The 22,636-nt window shown below is 43.5% G+C and overlaps 1 protein-coding gene and 1 pseudogene across 3 annotated transcripts in view; both read left to right on the top strand.

Moving 5' to 3' along the window:
• Positions 1–10,538: 10,538 nt before the first annotated feature.
• LOC103302154 (toll-like receptor 13) overlaps positions 10,539–22,636 on the top strand; it is a 55,438-nt gene continuing 43,340 nt past the window's right edge. The window contains exons 1-2 of one of the 3 annotated variants that reach the window (XR_008556988.1): positions 10,540–10,582; positions 14,603–14,651. The gene's annotated coding sequence lies outside the window, so the exon portion shown is untranslated. Of the gene's footprint in view, positions 10,583–14,602; positions 14,652–15,974; positions 16,112–22,636 lie in introns of those variants that run through there. The other 2 variants (XR_008556987.1, XM_008159181.3) reach the window with 2 other exon arrangements.
• Positions 16,144–16,934, top strand: LOC103302155 (prefoldin subunit 4-like; annotated as a pseudogene).

Below are 22,636 nucleotides of genomic sequence, written 5' to 3'. Positions count from 1 at the left end.
ATGGAAGCAAGTTTTGGGAATCCAAGCAGCAGCTGGGCTCTGTGGTTCCATTTCTTTGTCTGAAACATCACCACTGGCCCGACCGTGGAGAGCAGCACAGCAGAATCTTATGCTCTGTCAGGCGTCTGTTTACTCAGACACGGTTCACTCCCTCGCTGCTTGCCCTGCTGGACTGCCTCCTCTCCTTCAGCCAAAGGAATAACCTGCTACCACCAGCTTTCTCACTTCTCCCAGCTCGCTGAGTCACAAATTCCCAGCTGCAGGGCTGTGTCTGTGTGCCTTTTGCACTTTCCTCCCTTCTTATTCTCAGTTGCCCACCTTTATATGTTTCAATGTGCAGGTCTCTCAGACATGCGTCTGTGTTGAGCAGGAATTTCTTTGTTGAATTATAGTTGGTTAACTTGTTAAGATTTCAGGGGAATAGGACAAGGGGGCTCTCTCACACCATCATTCCTCTGGCATCTTTATTTTTATTAAAAGCAAACGTTCTGGATTGTTCTCCATTAATATTGCATTTAATTATTTTAATAAAATTTATTAGAGGTTCAATGTTTACTTTTTAAAACCAAATGAAATGTTAACAAATAATAACATTTAGCATCTATTTGTGAGGGGATGTTTTTAGCAACAAGTAATAGAAAATCAAACTGGAAGTGCCTTTAAGGGTAAGGGAAATATATTATCTATCTCACGTGACAAAAGTCCTGAGAGGGGCATTTCCAAAGTTGATGATCACTGACATCATCAAGTACAAGATGGCTATAGTACCTCTTGGAATCACATCCTCATTTAATAACATCCAAAAATCTTATGTCATTTTTAATCCTCTTATTTGTTAAAAAAATTACTTTATAAATGAACATACAATAAAATTGAATTTTTTGCTGTACAGTTCTATAAGCTTTAATACATGTAAACACCACTATAATCAATATACAGAAGAGTTCTCTCACCTCCCAAACTCCCTCATGTTATTCTTTTACCACACCTTCCCTTCATTTCTAACTTTTGGAAAATACTGATCTGCTTTCTGTCTTTATAATTTTGTCTTTTAAAGAATGCTGTCTAACCTACATAATTTTGTTAAATGTCACCCCAATAAATTCAATAAAAAGGAAAAAATGCTATCTAATGAGTGGATAAAAAAGTTGTACATATGTACAATGGAATGTTATTCAGCCATAAAAAAAAGAATGAAATGGCCCTGGCCAGTGCCACTAAGTGGTTAGAGTTCCGGTCCCCACACATCAATTCCCAGTCAAGGGCAAGTACTTGCCATGCAGGTTTGATCCCTGGCCCTGATCCCTGGCCCCAGTTGGAGTACGGGTGGGAGGCAACCAATTGAAGTGTCTCACATCAATGTTTCTCTTCTCTCTCTCTCTCTCTCTCTCTCTCTCTCTCTCTCTCTCTCTCTCTTTCTCCGTTCCTCTCTAAAATAAATAAAAAACATATTTTAAAAAATGAAACCCCATACTTAGACAGTGTTTTTGAAAGACCATGTAGTGACACCTTCACTGTTTGTGAATTTTGTAGGAGAGAAGTCAAGAATTGGCCACCTCCCATGCTCCTGTTCCCGAGAGGAGTTATCACAGTATTATATATAAATCAATTCTAAATATACCATTTTCGCCTAGCCAGCATGGTTCACTAGTTGAGCATCGACCTATAAACTAGGAGGTCATGGTTTGATTTCCAGTCAGGGCACATGCCCAGGTTGCAGGCTCTATCCCCAGTAGGGGGCGTGCAGGAGGCAGTTGATCAATGATTCTCTCTCATCTTTGATGTTTCTATCTCCCTCTCCCTTCCTCTCTGAAATCAATAAAAATATATTTACAAAAATAAATTGATATACCATTTTCTCTTCTTTCCTCTTCCAGGTATTTCTCCAGTAGTGCAGACTTGGAAATTGGATGGCCTCATGTCAGACCCAGGAGATGTAGGATGGAGTTGTGCACTGATTTAAGAAAAGCATCTGACAAAGATAAATTCCTTTTATTATTTTAAGTACATAATAAAATGCATAAAAATAGATGTTCTTTGTGCATCACACTTCATTGGTTTATAGGTTGTTTAGTTGAAAGAGCTTTTAATTCAGAGAGCATCCAGATCAGCATTTTGGTATATTTGTCCACAAAAACAGCACTTACTAGCACCATGAATTTTTTCTATAAATTAATTACATGATGAGCCAGAGTGTGGCTTTAATCTTGCCTTTCTTGCAGTTTAGTTGAGAGAACTGATCATAAATGGTTTCTGGAAAGAAATATATAAAGAAGCAATCTCTGAGTGGCAAGGAAGAAGAGGATGTCTTACTGGTAGGCTTATGAAGACCTTTTTACTAAGAAAAGTCTCCCAGGCTCTGGCTGGTGTGGATGAAAGGAGCCACATGCTAACCTGACAAGCTCAGGGGAGGCCAGTGTGGCAGTCTTGAAAACTCAGAGACCTAAAATAACCACAAAAGATGGTCTGAAAATTAAATATTTAACTACAAACAGGTTATAGTGGACAGTCATTCCTAGGCTGATATTTTCCCTGACAAAGATCAACTTAGATCTTTCCTGAGCCCATTTGCCTCTAAGATAACATATCTGTGAGATGTCTGGGTAACTTGTAACTTCCTTTTTTCTGGAGCCCCTGGGGCACAACCAAATGTGGTGGGCGCCAGGACAGATGCCTCAAATTCCTTCATTACCATGTTAATTGTTCCTGTACCCACCTACGTATGTGTCCATCATTTTGCTTTTTATCCAATCCCAGGGGTTTCCCACCATTTGACTTTATCCCACCTCCTTGATCCATCACCAATGAATTTCACGTAACCCACCTATGTCCCTCCTTTGATTGCAATGTATAAATACAGATGTAACCCGCCATTCTTTGGAGCATTATCTCAATTCATTGAGGTTCTGCTTCCCAGCATATGTCAACAGTTTGGCTCAAATAAACTCACTAAAATTCTTTACAGGTTTCAATGTTTTTTTTCCCGTTAACACTGGTAGTGCTCAATTTGGTCATCCCATGCACCAAAAGGTCAACGGTTCTATTCCATCCAGGTCAGGGGTGCAGAATTTATTTCTTTCCCCTAATGATAGCCAAGAGAACCTTGTGAAATTATTGAATTCTGAAGAGATTGAATCTACACTATCAAGAACTGACTCTCAATTTCAAAAATACAACTAAAAGACAAAAACGTCTACCACCCAGAACCACGGGAAAGCTGGCTGAGTGGAAGATTTACAACTAAGAAGAGAAAGAAGCACAATCGCTGAAAAGCTGAGGTACGGAGGCACTCGAATCGGGCCAGCGGCGGGCGGCTGGGTGCACGGCTTTTCTTCAACCCGCAGGGAGCCAAGCTCCCGATCACTCTGAAATCCAGTTTCTGGGGACACTCGGGGGACCCAGGCACCTACGGGGAGAAGCTGGACTCTCGGCCATCGGGTCAGAAAGTGAGAGTGACTTTTTTGCAGTGGTGCACCCAGCAATCATTGTTTACTGCGCTGGAACGCGGGGCGCAGGGACTTGGAAACGTGGAAAGGCTGAGACGGCTGACGGCAGCCATCGCCGTTGGCCACGCCCCAGCCTAGTGACGCCCTGAGACCCCACCCAGCCCTGAGGCCCCCCCAGAGGCCCCCCCCCGCACATTCTACAAACCCCCCCCGGCACCACACAGCGGCTTTTGCATATAAATGGCCTGTTCTGGAGCAGCTTAACCAACTGCAGCTCCAGTCAGACTGCTCCAAAACCGCCCAAGCAAAGGAGGAGAAAACTAGCCCTTGCTGTAGCTCCTGCTGGGGGACACACAGTACACAAGGGTACACCAAGAGTGTCCACCTCAAGTAACTGGGAGGCTGACCCGTTGAACCAATAGGACACCTAGTACACAAAACTATCCTACCAACTTAGGGAAGCAGAGAATATGAGAAGGCAAGGAAACAGATCACAAACCAAAGAAATGGAGGAGAACAAGCAACTGGACATAGAGTTCAAAACCACGGTTATAAGGTTTTTCAAGAATTTCATGGAAAAGGCCGATAAATTCAATGAGGACCAACTAGAAATTAAACATACACTGACTGAGATAAAAAATATTATACAGAGACCCAAAAGCAGACTAGAGGATTGCAAGAATCAACTCAAAGATTTGGAATACAAAGAGGCCAAGGACACTCTTCCAGAGAAGCATGAAGAGAAGAGAATTCAGAAAGTTGAAGATAGTGTAAGAAGCCTCTGGGACAACTTCAAGCGAACCAACATCAGAATTATGGGGGTACCAGAAGAAGAGAGAGAGCAAGATGCTGAAAACCTATTTGAAGAAATAATGAACGAAAACTTCCCCCACCTGATGAAAGAAATAGACTTACAAGTCCAGGAAGCACACAGAACCCCAAACAAAAGGAATCCAAAGAGGACCACACCAAGACACATCATAATTAAAATGCCAAGGGCAAAAGACAAAGAGAGAATCTTACAAGCAGCAAGAGAAAAACAGTTAGTCACCTACAAGGGAGCTCCCATACGATTATCAGCTAATTTCTCAACAGAAACCATGCAGGCCAGACGGGAGTGGCAAGAAATATTCAAAGTGATGAATAGCAGGAACCTACAACCAAGACTACTCTACCCAGCAAAGTTATCATTCAGAATTGAAGGGCAGATAAAGAGCTTCACAGATAAGAAAAAGCTAAAGGAGTTCATCACCACCAAACCAGCATTATATGAAATGCTGAAAGGTATTCTTTAAAAAGAGGAAAAAGAAGAAGAAAGATAAAAATTATGAACAACAAATACATATCTATCAACAAGTGAATCTAAAAGTCAAGTGAATTAAAAATCTGAGGAACAGAATAAACTGGTGAACTTAATAGAATCAGGCATAGAATGGGAGTGGATTGATAATTCTCAGGGGGAAAGGGGTGTCTGTGTGGGGAGTACGGGAAGAGACTGGACAAAAATCATACACCTATGGATAAGGACAGCGGGGGGGGGGAGGTAAGGGAAGAGGGGGGGATAGGAACTGGGTGGTGGGGAGATATGTGGGGAAAAAGGAGAAACAATTGTAATCTGAACAATAAAGATTCATTAAAATTGCCAAAAAAAAAAAAAAAAAGAACTGACTCAGGCCTGGCCAGCATGGCTCAGTGTTTGAGCATCAACCTAGGAACCAGGAGGTCACGGTTTGAATCCCGGTCAGGGCACATGCCCAGGTTTCAGACTCGATTCCCAGTAGGGGGAATGCAGGAGGCAGCCAATTGATGTTTCTCTCTCTCATCAATGTTTCTCTCTCTCCCTTCCTCTCTCTCTAAAAAAATCAATAAAAACATATTTTAAAAATAAATAAATGAATAAATAAGTAGAAGAGCTGTCAGTGCCTTGGGCAAGATAGTGCCAGAATCCCAAGGAGGAGGAGACAGTAGCTCAACCCACCAGCAGAAAGTACATAGAGAAGCCACATGGGTGTCTGGTGAACAGAGATACCATCACAACTTTGTTTCTTACTGCCTGGGTGACCTTGGGCTACTTATTATTCTGTGTCTCAGTTTCCTCATTTAAAAACTGGTGTTACAGAAGACCAAAGAAATACCAAGCACGCTTCCTAGAGAAAGGGAGGGACCCCGTTTATTAACACTAGTGGACTCCGGGAATAATTGCCAAATCAGAGTGAGGAAACACGCAGAGGGCTTCACTTTTTATAACCTTCTGGGATCTTTGTCTTGCAGATATGGTTCCACCCTCTTTCGTAGGCTTATAGGAAGGACCCCAGGTGTTGGGGATCCCCAGGCCATATCTGATGATCTGTCCTGGGGTCAGCGATGATGACCCTTCTCCCCCCCCCCCCAGGGCAGTGCATTGTTCACAGTTTTATGGCCTGACATGCCTTGTAAGACCAGTTTCCTCCTCATTCTCTGCCCTCCTTGTCCCACAAGCTTCTTTTAGCCTTGTGGAGCAACGAATCCACAGGGGGTGATTCTGGTATCCAGGTGTTCAGTCCTGCAAACTTGAGAGCGGTGGAGGTGGTCAGGATGACAGTATGTGGTCCCCTCCAGGTAGGAGTCAGTCCCTGGGTGGTCTTTACCCAAACAGAGTCACCAGGTTGGAAGGGATGGCCCGGACCAGAAGCTGGCACAGGCAGAACGTCTGGGACGTGCTTCTGGACTGCCCCCTGGGTAGACTGTAAAGCCTGTAAGAACCTGAGTAAAAATTAGTCATGGATTTCAGCCTTTACCCACCAGAATCTGTAGAGGCCCCACTGATTTCCAGGGCAGCCTTCCCGGCCGCTTCATCTGCAGCCCGGTTCCCTCTTGCCTCTGTGGAGTCCCCATACCCTGCAACAGCACTCCGCAAGTGAGCTGTTGCAATCGCATACCCACCATCAGCACAAATTGTCACTGATTCTTCTCTTGCCCACTAGAGAGCCTGAATAAGGGCAATCAACTCGGCCTTCTGTGCCAAAGTTCTGCGGGCGAGGGCCTGAGATCAGATGGTTTGGTCCAAAGCAACCACCACCGCCCCCGCATACCTGATTCCTCCCTGGACAGAACTGCTCCCGTCCATGAATAGTACCTCATCCAGCAATGCCAGTGGGGTGTCAGTGAGGCCCAGGTGGGCTGTCTTTACAAAGTCGTCTACCTCTAAACAGTTATGTAGAGGTTCCTCAGGGTCATCATCAGGAAGGAGGCTGGTAGCAGAAGAGACTAAAACTGGATGACTCGAGCATTTGACATCCAGCGCTCTGGTGTGCTCCCGAGCAAAACCTCAACTGCATAGCTGTGGCCGCTACCGCCCGGAGGCAAGCAGGCTAACTGGATGCAACAGGGTCGAGTCTCTTAGACAAGTAAGCCATTGGTCTTTTCCAAGGCCCAAGACTCTGGGCAAGGACCTTGGCTATGCCCCTTGTTTCACATACACATCTGGTAGTGCCAGTTGGCCCATCATCCTTGCTCTACTCATGTCTGTCTCACTGCCTAATATATTACTTCAAGGATCCTGGCTCTGAACTCCTTCAGGGAAAATGGGCCTTGAAATTCTTTTCTGTAATTACTTGCATGCTGAGATGGCTCAGAAGTTTCTCTCAGAGCCAAGAGATCCTTGCTGTCTGTCAGAGGGACAATGAGGCCTGGGCACAGAAGGAGGTGGGCTTGTGACCTGGCAGAGACAAACTGTAGCAATTAGAATAGTAAGAGTCACAACATCCTTGTCTCTCTGGAGCCATGTCCATGAAGACACAGGCATCTTCTAAGTCTATTATACAGTTTTCTACAGGCCACTGTCAGGGCTGTGCATGGTGGTTGGTTCCTCTTTCCAGCCACAAACACAGTCTGTCCAATTCCCCAAAATGTATTCTGGCACGGGAGAAAGTTGCTTCACTGTACACAGGTAGCTTAACCCCTATACAACTGGGCTTGGACCTCTGCCTAGCAAACTGCAGTCTACAAGTTCAATATGCAGCCTCCGGTCCTCCCAACCCAACGGGGTCTCGGCCAGTCCCTCAGTCAGACTTCTCCTCTCTTAGAGAATCTCAAAGTCCTGAAGGCTCCCTCCTGGGTCAAGGGAGAGCGCCTTTCCTTTGCCCTTTTGTTAACCCTGTTTACTAGTTACAGGGTCCTGCCATAAGCTGCCAGTTCAAAATAGCCAGATTTGCAGTTAGAAACAGCCCTGCATATTACAAAGCTTTCCTGTGGCAGTGGGTTGGGTACCAGGCCCCTGCCTTCATACCCGTCCCCTGTGGCAGAGCAGCGATCAGGCCTCCCCCAAGGGAGTGCACTGGAAGGGGATATCAGCCCCTCCTCTGCTAGCAGCAACAGGTACCGAACCCTTTCAGTACATTTGACCAGCTTCATTCCCGGCCACTTTTACAGATTCTAGGGCCCGTTGTCTTCTTTTAACCAGCAAGCCAAATGACACTGGCCTGTATTATTTCCTACTGTGAGTTAGAGGAAAACAATTCCTACAGAGGGGAGAAATAGAAACAGCGGGAGTTTCAGATAAAACTACAGGCCGTCACTGTAGTAGCCCTCCCTCCCGGAGGCTGGGGTCCAACCTGTGGAGGAAAATGACTCTTAGTCGGCCTGGAAAAGAAGGCAGAGGATGACAAGGGTGCAGGGAAATTTTACTAAAAGCCTGGAGGGTCTCCTGAAAGAAAAGATCCTTAATTCAGCACAGGCAGGGGGCAGGGCCCATAAAATCTCTTCTCCCTTTGGAGCTGTGAGCCCAGCCCCTGAAAGTCCCAGTCAGACAAGAAAAACCATAAATACCTTTAAATCTACCCCACAATTCCAAAATTTCAACCTAACACAGCAAAATCACAGAGCAAACCAAAGTCCCTAGTACACAAACATACACAGAAAGTGGACTGAGTCCTCCCGTGATAGAGAGCAAACGTCTCTGAGAAAACGAACTCAGTAGCACTGCTTGAGACTTTTGCAGACCATCACAGGCTCAGCTTTCAGCAAATCAAACATTTTAACCAGATGAGCGAACAGAAAATCAAAGTAGCTTTCGCTTTCACACAGACCAGTTAATCAGCAGATAATTATGCCAAGACAGACAGACATCCATACTCACACTCTCTCAGACTAGCCCAGACTGGAGCTGAGCAGATAATGCCCAACTCCCCAGATGGGCATGGGGGCACTCCCGGCACCCATGCCCCAGATCAGAATTTTCGACCGACAACTCAGTGAGAACCTACCAGAGGAGTTAAGGTTGTGTCCAGCCCCCCTTCTCGGTAGCAAATTGGCTAGTTCCACACACAAACAAACGGAAGAGTGAACCCATAATTCCTTAATGGAATCTGAATTCACTCACCTCCGGAGTCCTGATTCCTGATTTACCTGATGAAGTCCTATGACTTCCGGGGAGGTGATCAAGCTCCCCCTTCCACTCACTTGGAGTGGGCCTGACTGACTGGGGCCCCTACCTTACTGATTCTGTTGACAGGTCCAGAGGTGTCCGTCCACTTTCTCCAGATGCCGGGCCCCAAACCCTGTCCACTCACCGGAGGCTAAACAAAGACAAAATGCGGTTAGCTTCCTGGTCAGAGGGAACCATATGTTGCAGAAGACCAAAGAAATACCAAACACGCTTCCTAGAGAAAGGGAGGGACCCCGTTTATTAACACTAGTGGACTCCAGGAATAATTTCCAAATCAGAGTGAAGAAACACGCAGAGGGCTTCACTTTTTATAACCTCCTGGGGTCTTTGTCTTGCAGATATGGTTCCGCCCCCTTTCTTGGGCTTACAGGAAGGCCCCCAGGTGTTGGGGGTCCCCAGGCCATATCCAATGATCTGTCCTGGGGCCAGAAATAATGACCCTTCTCCCCTCCCCAGGGCAGTGCATTGTTCACAGTTTTATGGCCTGACAAGCTTTGCAAGACCAGTTTCCTCCTCACTGGGAGAGTAATATTTACCTCATAGAGTTTTTTGTTAACTGTGTAAACACATATAAAACACTTATATGTGCCTGGAATATGGCAAGTGCTCCCTAATTTTGCCAGTAACTATTGTTATTATTCAAGAGATGGTACCTAGTATGAATGAGAATATTGAAAAATCCCAAAGAGAGACTCTCCCCCACCAAAGAAGGCATTGCCATGAGTCTCAGGGATGCTTCTAGGGGATGTCTCCTCATCCAGAAAACACACTTTGTCCAGATATATCCCATCCTCTACCCATCATGATGTTATTGCAAAATATATTATTCTGCTGTTGTCTCTTTTTCTGAGATGCACCTCTATTGAAATGTTGTGGTTTCAGTACTTAAAGAAGCACTGGGCTGTCAAAAGAGGGTGGATTCCAAGTTTCTGGACTGTAACACACATAGGAGAAGGCGATCTTGCCCTTGATACTGTAGAGGTATGTGAAGGAGGGAGTACTAAAGTTAAACTACCAAGACCTGGCTAGAAACTCTTAGTTCTGCCAAGGGCTGGTCCTGTAAATGGGTTGTCGGGCACCCCAAGCCAAAGAACAACATGGGTAATCTCTTCAATAGGCAGTCAAGTTTGTGGCAAAAAGGAGGAGTCAGAGGGGAAAGAAGCAGAATTACACAGCCTGATTACAAGGCTCAAACATACCTGAGACCTAGTTGAAGAAGCACACCAATTTCAGGAAACAAACAAGGGAAGAAAGGCCTCTCCCTACCAATTCACATGTGCAATTCCAGGTATGTTGGCTAGAACTGTTTCCAACACAGGGCTTGAATCAATTGAGCGACCACAAGAGCTCCCAAGGAGCAAGAAATCCGGAGGAACTTGTGATGGGCACAAGATAAAATCTTCGCACTAAATAATCTGTTTTGCAATAAACACCAAGCAGGATTTTGGCACTTCTGGGAAAACTCCCTTAGTTACCCCAAAATGAGCTAGTTAGAAAACAAAACAAAACAAAATAACATAGGGGAAAAAAAGGAAGAAGCATGAGGTCTGAAGAGGAAGAAAATGCTTCTTATTTTTGGTCACATGTCTTAAGAGCTCATTGCAACCGTCTTGAGGTTTTGAAATTTCCCAAGAAAGAAGTTTCTTATTTTAGAGAAAATCTGACTACAGAAAGATGGGCAACAGGAACGTGTACTAAGAGCTTCTCACAGGTATGTTGCTTTCCTCGACCCTTGATTAGCATCCAAGAAATATACAGGGAATTATAAGGAAAAACCTTTTCCCAGAATTGTACCAAGAGATAGATGGCATTACTAGAGTTTGGGGGATCAAGAAAATATTTTTTCTTTACAGTAACTAATTCAGAAATGTCACCATAGACAGTGGTATTACATGGAGGTGGCATAGCATTTATTTTCATATCAGCCAACAAACCTTGTTCTGTACTGGTTATACCTTTCTAGCTATACCCAATAACTTAAGCAGCTCTTAACAATTTTGTATCTGAAGAGATATCTGAGCCCCCATGTTCATTGCAGCATTGTTCACAGTAGCCAGGATATAAAAACATTCTAAGTGTTCAACAATGGGTGAATGGATAAAGAAAATATGGTGTATATGTACAATGGAATATTATTCAGCCATAAAAAAATAAGGAAATCCTGCCATTTTAAATAACATGGATGGACCTTGAGGACACTGTGCTAAGTGAAATAAGTTACACAGAGAGACAAATACTGTATAAACTTGCTTATATGTGGAATCTAACAAAAACCAAACTCATAGAAACAGAGATCAGATTTGTGGTTGCCAGAAGTGTGGGTGAGGGTGAAGGAATGGGGTGAAGGTGGTAAAAAGGTACAAACTTCCAGTTATAACAATTTCTGGGGATGTAATGTACAATATGATGACTATAGCTAACAACATTGTTTTGTATATTTGAAAGTTTCTAAGAGAGTAGATTTTAAAAGTTCTCATCACAAGGAAAAAAATTTTTGTAACTGTGAGGTGATGATGATAGATGTTAACTAAAGTTATTATGGTGATCATTTCAAAGCATATACATAAATCAAAATTATTGTGCTATATACCTTAAGCTTATATAATGTTATGTGTCAATTATATCTCAATAAAACTGGGGGGGGGGGAGAATTTGGCATTCCCCATACATCCTAAGTTAGGTGCTGCTGTAACTACTGTCAGAATATTTGTTTAAATTATCACAGTGCTTTAAACTTTTCCACTCTCAGTCTAATAAACTCTCTAAGGTAGCATATACAAGTTTACAGTTAATTTTCATTTAGATCACTGCTGTGGTTCTTCGTTGGGTTTCACCACACCTTAGAAATGCCAGAAGTAAGCAATCGGAAGGAAGGGGTAGAATTCTAGATAGCACTCTGGACCACATTATCCACAGTCCATGCAGTAGCCTTGGGAAGCAGGCATCAAGGTCTGTATTTGTACCACTTGTGCTGATGTGTTAAGAACACTGGATTTGAGGTCAAGAGGTCTGGATTTGAATCTTAATCATATATACCACATCATGCTATCTCTCTGAACCTTCTTTCCTCTTCTGCAGAAATTCATGGAGATTATGTGATAGGATTGTAAATCATAAAGTGCTAAGCAATTTTTAGGTATCTTTTCTGGGCATCAAGTTCCATAGAATCTCTCAGACTAGAGCAAGCACTGTGGATCACCTCCTTTCTCATCTCCCCCATACCCAGCCAAATTTTCAAATAATAGCACTGTCAAAAAACTTCCAAGAGTAGAAATGGAAGCACTCCTCCCAATTTTACAGACAAAACATCATGTATTAAAAATAACTAGAGGCCCAGTGAATGAATTGGTGCACCAGTGGGGTCCCTTGGCCTGGCCTGCAGGATTGGGCCAAAACTGGCTCTCTGACATCCCCCGAGGGGTCCCGGATTGTGAGAGGGTGCAGACCAGGCAGAGGGACCCCACCGGCGCATGGTCGGGGACAGGGAGGGACACAGGAGGTTGGCCAGCAGGGGAGGGACCATGGGAGGGCACCAGGGTGTGTCCAGCCTGTCTTGCTCAGTCCCAATCTGCCAGATCCCAGCAGCAAGCTAACCTACCTCTCGGAGCGTCTGCCCCCTGGTGGTCAGTGCATGTCATAGTGACTGGTCGACCAGTTGACTGTCTGCCCCCTGGTGGTCAGTGCACATCATAGCGAGTGGTCGAGCAGCCTTAGCATATCATTAGCATATTATGCTTTGATTGGTTGAACGGCCAGTCAACTGGACACCTAGCATATTAACCTTTTATTATATAGGATAATAATAACAAGCTACGTATAGTTTAATTCATGGCAATATTTCACAGGCTATTTGTTAGAGTGCCTTTCTCAGATAGTGTTGGAGTGTCATACTCTCAGGTTCTGTGTGAGTCATGAAACCCTATTTTCTAAAAACCCTCACTGGAATTTTTTCCTACAATTTCCTTAGAAAAGTTCCCTTTTCCCTACTTCTTTGTGCAAGCTCAGGAATGCCTTTGAAGGACATGGGGGTAAAAGCAGTAGCATCATCAGCCTTGGAATAGAAACTCAAGAGTTCTCCTGAGGCAAGGTAACCCTTGTAAATGTGACAAGATTAGGCTTCTGTTATCAAGGTTAAGCTTATCTACTGCTGGAAAACTGTTTATTTGGTTGCTGACCTATCTGCATGGAGATTCAGGTCCTTCAGTTGCACTCTAGAGTGGGTCAAATATTGCTGTTCCCTGCTGGGCCAGCCCTGACCTGCAGGGGCTAGAAGTTGTGGAGGAAAATTTTTCCATTAGGAAGCAAGTGGCTTGGGGTGTGTGTATGTGTGTCACCCTCTGCTTAATCTTGGTGATCTTGAGAGGTTTGTGAGCTGATTGTTTTCTGCAGTGCTATGCAGCGTGGAGATTGACTTGATAACTGACAGTGGCTAATTCCAATTCCCTCAGCAGTTATTCCTTGCAGGGACAAACTAAAGAAAAGACCATAGGAATTGTTTGACATAAAGATCAAACTAAGATAGGCTATTCCAGTTGTTCATAGAGTGTGGTCCCTGAACCAATAACATCAACGTCAACTGGGAAATTGGGGAAAATTCAAATTCTTGGGCCCCTCTTCAGGCCAAGCAAATCTAAAATTCTGGGGATCAGGCCCAGCAATTTGTGTTTTAAAAAAGCCTTCCAGCCCTAACCGGTTTGGCTCAGTGGATAGCGTGTCGGCCTGCGGACTGAAGGGTCCCAGGTTCAATTCTAGTCAAGGGCATGTACCTTGGTTGCAAGCACATCCCCAGTAGGAGGTGTGCAGGAGGCAGCTGATCAATGTTTCTCTCTCATTGATGTTTCTAACTATCCCTCTCCCTTCCTCTCTGTAAAAAATCAATAAAATATATCTTTTTAAAAAGTCTTCCAGGTGATTCTGATTCAAGCTCAAACTTGAGAACTACTGGGTTAAGGGCTTTTCACCCCTGGCTGCATGCCTGAAGCATTTGTTTAAAACACAGATTCTTGAGAGGGGCCCAGAAATCCGTATTTAATCCCTAGGTGATTCTGTTGCTCAGGCAGGACTGAGAACCACAAGTACATTCTCTCCTTATGCACAAGTTACTCAGGACTATGCTGAGTTTTGATCATGTGCATTCCATCCGTCTGGATTATGGGTTAGACTTTTATAATAAGACTAGAGGCCTGGTGCACGAAATCATGCATGGGGGGGGGTCCCTCAGCCTGGCCTGAGCCCTCTCACAATCTGGGACCCCTTGGGGGATGTCCGCCTGCCAGCTTAGGCCTGATCCCCTGGAGGATTGGGTCTAAGGTGGCAGGCGGACATCCTTCTCGCAATCCAGAATCCCTCGCTCCTTACCGCCCACGTGCTCACTCCTTACTGCTCGGCTTGCTGCTCCTTAGCACTGCCGGGAGGCGGGAGAGGCTCCCACCACCATTGCTGTGCTCGCCAGCCATGAGCCCAGCTTCTGGCTGAGTGCCACTCCCCCTGTGGGAGCACACTGACCACCAGGGGGTAGCTACTGAGTTGAGCATCTGCCCCTGGTGGTCAGTGCACATCATAGCGACTGGTTTTTCTGGTCGCTTAGGCTTTTATAATAAGATGGCATTTCCTGGCTCCAGGCCTGTCTCTGTGATAGAATCAAGGCTAGGCAGAGAGTGATGCCTGTGTTTCTTGGTAGGAAAACTAGATTGTCTGTGCCTATTGGTCTCTTTTGTCTTTCTTCTCTTAGAGGTCTTAAAGAAGAAATTAGCTGCTTACTGTATACAGGCCTGGAAAAAGAGGCTCTGCAGAAAGAGTAAGTGGAGATGGTGGTTACTAAAATACAATTATTCCCAGATCCCCTATACACATAGTCTATGACCTTGAGCAAGGTACTTCTTCTGCTTTTATTTATTTTTTAAAAATAATTGTTTTATGTGGGTTTTTTGTTTGTTTGTTTCACCACCAAAGTCAAGTCTCTTCTGTAACCATTTATCCCCCCCTTGACCCTCTTCTACTTTCTGTCCCCATCCCTCCCACCCCATTCCCTCTAGTAATCACAATACTGTTGTCTATGTATATGAGTTATTTTTTACTTTTGCTTAATCCCTCCTGCCTTTCCACTCAGCCCCCCTAACCCCTCACCTCTGAGAGCTCTCAGTCTGTACTCGTATCTTTGACTCTGTTTCTATTAGGTTTATTAGTTTATTTCTGTTCATTAGATTCCACATATAAGTGGAATCATATGGTATTTGTCTTTCTCTGACTGGCTTATAACAGTTAACATACAATAGTTTCAGGTGTACAACATAGTGATTAGACATTTATATAACTTATGAAGTGATCACCCCAATAAGTCTAGTACCCATCTGACACCACACATAGTTATTACAATATTACTGACTACATTTCCTATGCTGTATTTGTTTTGTATTGTTTTTAAATCTTTATTGTTGAGAGTATTACAGATGTCCTCTGTTTCTTCCATTGCCCCCTCCACCTGGTTCCCGCCCCATCCCAGGCCTTCACTACCCTATTGTCTTTGTCTATAAGTAATGCATATCCTATATAATAAAAGACTAATATGCAAATCGACCGAACCGTGGAAAGACTGGTTGTTATGACGTGCACTGACCACCAGGGGCCAGATGCTCAATACAGGAGCTGCCCCCTGGTGGTCAGTGGGCTCCCACAGGGGGAGCGCCACTCAGCCAGAAGCTGGGCTCATGGCTGGCGAGCACAGTGGCGGTATGGGGAGCCTCTCCCACCTCCACAGCAGTCGGACATCCCTGGAGGGCTCCCAGACTGCGAGAGGGCACAGGCCAGGCTGAGGGACACCCCTGAGTATAGGAATTTCATGCACCAGGTCTCTAGTATGCATATAAGATCTTTGGTTAATCTCTTCCTGTATCTGCCTCCCCCCTTCCCTCTGAGATTTGTCAGTCTGTTCCATGTTTCCATGCCACTGATACTATTTTATTCTTCAGCTTATTTTATTCATTAGATCTCTTGCTCATTTATTTTGATTTTTATATTCAATTGTTGATATGTATGTATTTATTGCCATTTTATTGTTCATATTTTTTATCTTCCTTTTCTTCTCCTTCTTCCTCTTCTTAAAGAATAACCTTCAGGCAGGCAGATGTTTGGGCGGCGGGTGCTAGGCCGCCGAGGGCCAGGGAGGGCATCTCTGGGGTGCTCATCTCCGAGGCCGGTGTGGGGCCCAGGGCCGAGCACCCTAACCTGAGGGCGGCCCCGTGGAGAGGCCTGCCCGCACCCGGGACCCCGAGCATGGGGGTCCGGTGGCCCTGGCATGTCACGGGGCTTGGCAAGCTGAAGGTCCACTGGCCATAAAGCCGGGCACGTTGCCGGGTTATCACGTTTAACCCGCACCATTCACGCGAGTCGGCAGTGCCTGTACCGCCCTTTGCAGGCTGCAGAAGACGTCAATGTTATTTTTGAAGATCAACAAAAGATAAACAAATTTGCACAGAATATGAGTAGAATCACAGAGCTAAAGGAAGAAATAGATGTAAAAAAAGAAACAACTCCAAAATTTAGAAGATGCTTGCGAGGACATCATGCTTGCAGATGAAGACTGCTTAATGATACCTTATCAAATTGGTGATGTTTTTATTAGCCATTCTCAAGAAGAAACACAAGAAATGTTAGAAGAAGCAAAGAAAAATTTGCAAGAAGAAATTGACACCTTAGAATTCAGAGTGGAATCCATTCAACGGGTGTTAGCAGATTTGAAAGTTCAGTTATATGCAAAATTTGGGAGCAACATAAACCTTGAAGCTGATGAATGCTAAACTTTTTATATTACCTTTATAATTTGTTTAATAAACTTGAATATTGTTTAAATGATAATTTTCCTTTTTCAAACGATATGGAAAGCAAAACTTTCTTTTTTAAAAAAGATTTCATTTATTTAATGGAAACTTGCCTATTTTCACATGTCTTGCTTATTTATTTTATATTTTTGAAAGAAGACAGTATTCATCTATGTATTTTGCATAATGATTCTATCAAGTGTAGGGGTTTTATGTCATGTTATTAAACTCAGTTAAGCAAAAAAAAAAAAATACCCTTCATATAATTTCATATAATACTGGTTTGGTGGTGATGAACTCCTTTAGTTTTTTCTTGTCTATGAAGTTCTTTATCTGACCTTCAATTCTAAATGATAGCTTTGCTGGGTAGAGTAATCTTGGTTGTAGGTCCTTGCTCTTCACCACTTTGACTATTTCTTACCACTCCCTTCTGGCCTGCAAAGTTTCTGTTCAGAAATAAGCTGACAGTTGTATGGGCACTCCCATGTAGGTAACTAATTACTTTTCTCTTGTTGCTTTTAAAATTTCCTCTTTGTCTTTAACCCTTGGCATTTTAAATATGATGTGTCTTGGTGTGGGCCTCTTTGGGTTCCTCTTGTTCGGGACTCTCTGCACTTCCTAGACTTGTAAGTCTATTTCTTTCACCAGGTAGGGGAAGTTTTCTGTCATTATTTATTCAAATAAGTTTTCAATACCTTGCTTTCTTTATTCTCCTTCTGGTACCCCATAAAGTTGATATGCTTGAAGTTGTCCCAGAGGCTCCATACACTATCTTCATATTTTTGGATTATTTTTTCTTCTTGCTCTTCTGATTGGATGTTTTTTGCTTCTTCATGTTGCAATTCATTGGTTTGAGTCTAGGAATCCTCACTCTACTATTCAGTCCCTGTAAATTATTCTTTATTTCAGTTAGTGTATGCTTAATTTCTGACTGGTCCTTTATGAGGTCTTTGAAATTCTCACTCAGATTCTTGAAAGTCTCACTAAATCCCTTGAGGTCCTCATTAAGTCCCTTGAAGCTTTCATTGATATCCTTGAACAACCTTATAACCATTGTTTTGAACTCTGTATCCAGTAGTTTGCTTGCTTCCATTTCTTTTATTTGTGACATGTTTGGCTGCTTTCCTGTGTTTGCTTCTATGTATTAGGTAGAGGTGCTATGTCTCCTGGAACTGGTAGAGTAGCCTTGTGTAATAGGTGTCCTGTAGGGCCCAGTGGCTCAGTATCCCCAGTAACCTGATCTGGGTACTCTAGGTGCGCCCCTGTGTGGGCTGTGTGCACAGTCTTGTTGTAGTTGAGACTTGATTACTGTTGGTATCACTGGAAGGAATTCACCTCCAGGCCAATTGGCTGTGAGGACCAGCTTCAACTATAGTGGGAGAGTTGCTGTGCAGGAAACACCCCTATGTGGGGCTTTTGTGTTCACTGAGTCTGTCCCTGGAGTGGGTCACTTGTGGATGTGTAGAGTTATAATTTGGTATGGTCTGAAACTGTTCACTGGATGCACTGGCTCTGGGGCCTCCTGGGATGTGCAAAGTCAGCCACTGGCTAGGGTCACCCGACAGGAGCTACAGAGAGATATGCAGATGGCTGCTACTTGTATTGGGTTTGGAAGTGCTCAGGCAAGGCCCAGCTGTGAGGCAAGGCAGGCTGGTGCTAGTTCCAGGTCTTGGGCCTTTTGCTGATAGGTTTGGGACACATTGATGCCAGGTGCTGATTTTTTAGAGATTTTAGAAAAGTCTGAAGCCTGAGCTAGGACAGGCCATTCATATGGCAAAACCACTGCAAAGAGCTTGGCTTGGGATGGGGTCTGAGGGAATCACCAAGGCAGAATGAACAGTGTGGGCCAGGTTGATGGAAACTCAGATATGGTTGCCAATCAGCTCTGTGATTGGGGAGGTCTGAGCACAGGAACAATGACCACTGTGAACACCTCTGTCAGGGAGAAGGCCACTTCTGAGTTCCTGTTCCAATGCCAAATAATCCAGTTCTTCCTCGTGTGTCCCTGGATCTCCCAAAGCCTCTGCCCAGCACTGGAGCTCATAGGCAGTGGGACTGTGTAAGATCTTGTGCTGGACCTTTAAAAAGACCTATCTGGGGCTCCAGGAGTATCTGTGTCACTCAGCCACAATTCCTGCTGCTTTCTACAGCTCAAAGTTACAGAGACTTCATCAGATTCTTTATAGGCCAGAAGGGAATGGCATGAAGTATTCAAGGCAATGAAAAGCAAGAATTTGAAACCAAGGCTAATCTATACAGACAGTCTATCATTCAAAACAGATTGTGAAATAAAGAGCTTCCCAGACAAAAAAAAGCTAAAGGAATATATCAGCAAATCAGCATTGCAAGAAATGTTAAAGGGACTGCTGTAATAATAACAATAAATATATATATAGAGAGAAACATAGGCATAAGGAATAAGAATGGCAATAAATAATTACCTATCAATAATAACCTTAAATGTAAATAGATTAAATGCTCCAATCAAAACACATAGGGTAGCTGAATGGATAAAAAAACATGACCCATAGCCCAGATGGCATGACTCCGTGGTTGAACATCAACCTATGAACCAGGAGGTCACGGTTCAATTCCCGGTCAGGGCACATGCTGAGGCTGCGGGTTCGATCCCCAGTGTGAGACATATAGGAGGCAGCTGATCAATGATTCTCTCTCATCATTGATGATTCTATCTCTCCCTTCCTCTCTGAAATAATAAATATATATATATATATATTATATAAACATGACCCATATATATGCTCTCTATAAGAGACTTACCTCAGAATAAAAGACTCCCACAGGATGAGAGTGAAGTGATAGGAAAAAAATTTCCATACAAATGGAAATGGAAAAAAAAAAAGATGGGGTAGGAATACCCATATCTGACAAAATAGACTTCAAAATGATGGCCATTACAAGAGTCAATAAAGGTCACTACATAATATGAAAGGAATTAATCCAAAGAGAGGATATAACCCTGCTAAACATATATAGGAGCACCTAAATATATAAAAAAAATTCTGGAGGACTTTAAGGGAGAGATTGACAGCAATACAGTCATAGTAGGGGACTTTAATATTGTTTAAAATATGGTTTTGTTAATTGCAGAGAGAGGAAGGGAGAAGGAGAGAGAATTAGAAATGTCAATTATGAGAGAGAATCATCTATTGGCTGCCTTCTGCAAGCCCCTTACTTCGGATTGAGCCCACAACTCAGGCATGTGCCCTGACGAGGAATCAAACAGTGACCTCCTGGTTCATGGGCCACACTGGCCAGGCTTTTAAAAATGTGTTTTTATTGATTTCAGAGAGGGGAAGGGACATAGTAGAAGACTTTAACACCCCACTGACTTCACTGGATAGATCTTCCAAACAAAAAATCATGAAGGGAACAATGACTTTAAATGACACATAGATAAAATAGATTTAATTGACATTTACAGAAAATTTCACCCCAAAGCTTCAGAATATACATTCTTCTCAAGTACACATGGAACATTCTCAAATATAGACCACATGTTAGGACACAAAACAAGTCTCTACAAGTTCAAGAAGATTTAAAATCATGGGAAGCATGTGAGTTCACAATGGTATGAAATTAGAAATCAACTATAATTAAAGCATTCAAAAAGTTTCAAATACATGCAGGCTAAATAGCTTGATATTCAACAATGAATGGTTACCAATAAGATCAAAGAAGAAATAAAAAAAAATTCCTGGAGATCGCCCTAATTGGTTTGGCTCAGTGGCTAGAGCATCGGCCTGCAGACTCAAGGGTCCCAGGTTCGATTCCAGTCAAGGGCACTTACCTTGGTTGTAGGCACATACTCAGTAGGGGGTGTGCAGGAGGCAGCTAATTGATGTTTCTCTCTCATCCATGTTTCTAACTCTATATCCCTCTCCCTTCCTCTCTGTAAAAAAATAAATAAAATATTTATTTTTTAAAAATTCCTGGAAATAACTGAAGATGAACACTCAACAACCCCAAATCTCTGGGACATAGCAAAAGCAGTCCTGAGAAGGAAGTTTATAGCACCACAGGCCTACCTCAAATAATAAGAAACATTTCTAATAAACTACCTAACCCTGCAACTTAATGAGGTAGAAAGAGAGCAACAGGAAAAGTCCAGAGTAAGGAGAAGGAAGGAAATAATAAAGATCAAGGAGGAAATAAATGACACAGAGTCAAAAAACAAAAAAAACCAACCAAATACAAAATATCAATGAAACCAAGAGCTGGTTCTTTGAGAAGATAACCAAGATTGATGAACTGTTAGCCAGACCCATCAAGAAACAAAGGGAGAGGACCTAAATAAATAGAATCAGAAACAAAAGACGCGAAGTAACAACTGACAACACAGAAATACAAAGGATTATAAGAAAATACCATGAACAACTATATTCCAATAAGCTGGACAACCTGGACGAAATAGACAAATTTCTAGAAAAATACCATCTTCCAATACTGAATCAGGAAGAATGAAAAACAAAACAAAACTGAATAGGCCAAAACAACTGTTGAAATAGAAGCAGCTATAAAAAAGGATATCTTATCCTTTGAGACAGCATGGAAGGACCTGAAGATTGTTATGCTAAGCGAAATTAGACATTCATAGAAAGACAAGTATCACATGATCTCACTCACTTGTGGAATCTAATGAATAAAATAAATTCAGAGACATAGAAGCATGGAACAGACTGACGAATTTCAGAAGGAAGGTGGGAGTTGTGGTGGGGGTGGTAAGAGATTAACTAAAGAATTTACATGCATACATGCATACTCCATGGATACAAACAATAGTGTGGTGAAGGCCTGAGGGTGGGTGTGGGGTGGAGGGGTTCAATGTTGGGAGGAAAGGGGACATCTGTCCAGCCAGCATAGCTCAGTGGTTGAGCTTCGAGCTATGATCCCATATATGGATAGGGCTACATATATCCCATGGTTTGATTCCCAGTCAGGGCACATGCCTGAGTTTCAGGGTGGATCCACAGTAGATGGCATACAGGAGGCAGTCAATCAATGATTCTTTTTCATCATTGATGTTTCTATCTCTTTCTCCCTCTCCCTTCCTCTCTGAAATCAATAAAAATTATATATATATTTTTTATAAAGTGGGGGACATCTGTAATTCTTTCAACAATAAAGGTAAATTTTTTTTTTTAAAAAGCTGGTGGTCTGGGTTTGGATCCCAGTTCTTCCACTTGTTACGAGGTCACATTATGGTATTTGTGGGCCCTAGGTGCTTTTATATTGTGGGCCCCTTTCTCCATTAAAAAAAGTACACAAACCCCAGAGGGAAGGCAGGGGAGGTTGGGAAGGGTGAGGGGGGGGGGGGGGGAAGAGATCAACCAAAGGACTTGTATGCATGCATATAAGCATAACCAATGGACATAGACAGTAGGGGGGCGAGGGCATGTGTTGTGGGGTGGGAGCGGCCAGGGAGAGGTCAATGGGGTGGAAAAAGGAGACATATGCAATACTTTCAACAATAAAGATTTAAATTAAAAAAAAACTTACAAAGAATAGACTCTACAACTATGTTGGTATAAAGGCAAATTTCTATAATAAAGAGCCAGGGTGTAACACCTTTAGGACCTAAGCTGGACCAGACCAGAAGTCAGTCTGACTGCTTCCACTGCAGGCGAGGTGCCCCAGTACTGACTGCTGAGGGGGCTGCAAATCAGGGCCAGAGAGAGGCCTGAAGAGAGAAGCAAGGACTGATCCGTTGCCTCTGTGGCAGCTTTTGACCAGCACTTGCCTCTCCCTTTCTCTCCCAGTCTGGCCAGCAACCTGCCTCCATTTCTCTCCAGGACTCCACAAGGGCTGCTGATCAACCCCGCCTTTCTGTTCAGGCCCCATTGATAGGCCCAGAGACGCTGACTGGCATAGAAACTGACCAATCAGAACCAAATCTGGGGGCTTAGAGGTGTTTCTGTCCAGGGAGA

The sequence above is a fragment of the Eptesicus fuscus genome, chromosome 1 (assembly GCF_027574615.1).
Source record: "Eptesicus fuscus isolate TK198812 chromosome 1, DD_ASM_mEF_20220401, whole genome shotgun sequence".
Lineage (NCBI taxonomy): Eukaryota > Metazoa > Chordata > Mammalia > Chiroptera > Vespertilionidae > Eptesicus > Eptesicus fuscus.
This window is presented reverse-complemented; position numbering and strand designations above follow the sequence as displayed.